We start from the raw sequence: 533 nt of genomic DNA, 5'->3' as shown, positions 1-533 counted from the left end.
GGTTCACCTGCAAGAGCGGCGGCGGCGTTAGTGTGCTGAGCTGCAGGGAGGCGACCTCTGACCCCCGACCCCCGGTGCACCCTGACCGACTTCCCCATGTGACGTGCGACCGTGCCTATGGGGGGGGGCTGCAGGGGTCCACTAGGCCCCTGTCCCTCCCCAGACCTGTCCCCCTCCAGGTCCTCAGGCCATGGGGTGCCGCGTGCTTGGTCTGGGGGTGCCCGCGAGGGTCTCCTGAACTTTAAACCCCGTGGAGCAGACGGTGCTTTCCCCAGGGGTGTCGGCCTCCGTGGGACAGGAGGGAAGGAATCCCTCCCCCCGGGAACACTCTGGAGCCGGGACACTGCTGGGCTGTGGCCCGTCCACATAACCCCGGTGGGGGGCGCCCGTACCGGCTGGGGGGCGGCTGGGATCACTGGTGTGAGGGACAGGGGAGGACACAATGCTGCTGCTGACCTTGCTCTGTCCCCGACCCGTAGCCCGCCAGGTGGCGCTGTTGGCCCGGTCACCATTGCTGGGGGACTGGCTAACTT

The sequence above is a fragment of the Dipodomys merriami genome, unplaced genomic scaffold (assembly GCF_024711535.1).
Source record: "Dipodomys merriami isolate MVZ:Mamm:240054 unplaced genomic scaffold, mDipMer1.0.p SCAF_33, whole genome shotgun sequence".
Lineage (NCBI taxonomy): Eukaryota > Metazoa > Chordata > Mammalia > Rodentia > Heteromyidae > Dipodomys > Dipodomys merriami.
Note: the sequence above shows the minus strand (reverse complement) of the source record.